Genomic DNA, 475 nt, shown 5'->3' on the forward strand with positions numbered 1-475 from the left:
GGGACCCAGGGGCTGCCCCCCAGCGACCCGCGGGCCATTTCGCAAACGCCCAAGTAGCCCGGCTTTCACCCAAACCCCGGACGCGCGGCCCAGCCCCGCTCTGGGAGGCGGGGTCAGGCGGGGCTGGCCAGGATCATAAGACACGCGATGTCATTTCATTCTGCAAAGGCCGCCTCCGCCCCAAGCGGCGCGTAGATCTGCCGGGAGCGCCCCCCGCACCCTCCCCACGGGGCCAGGGAAGCCGAAGAGCTGCTCGGCGTAGAGTAGTCCCCACCCCCACTCCGTTACACACACGCCCACTCGTGTGCTATACACACGCCCGTGTACACGTCCGTTCATCTGCTTTTCCCGAGGCTCACATCACACATCCCCCGTGCACACACGCACGCACACGCGAGCCTGCCACCCCCACGCAACACCATTCCTCACCCCACCCCCCGGCTCACACATCCTCAGTGCCACCGAGGGCTCCGCT

This window comes from Colobus angolensis, unplaced genomic scaffold (assembly GCF_000951035.1).
Source record: "Colobus angolensis palliatus isolate OR3802 unplaced genomic scaffold, Cang.pa_1.0 Scaffold110, whole genome shotgun sequence".
NCBI classification, from domain to species: domain Eukaryota; kingdom Metazoa; phylum Chordata; class Mammalia; order Primates; family Cercopithecidae; genus Colobus; species Colobus angolensis.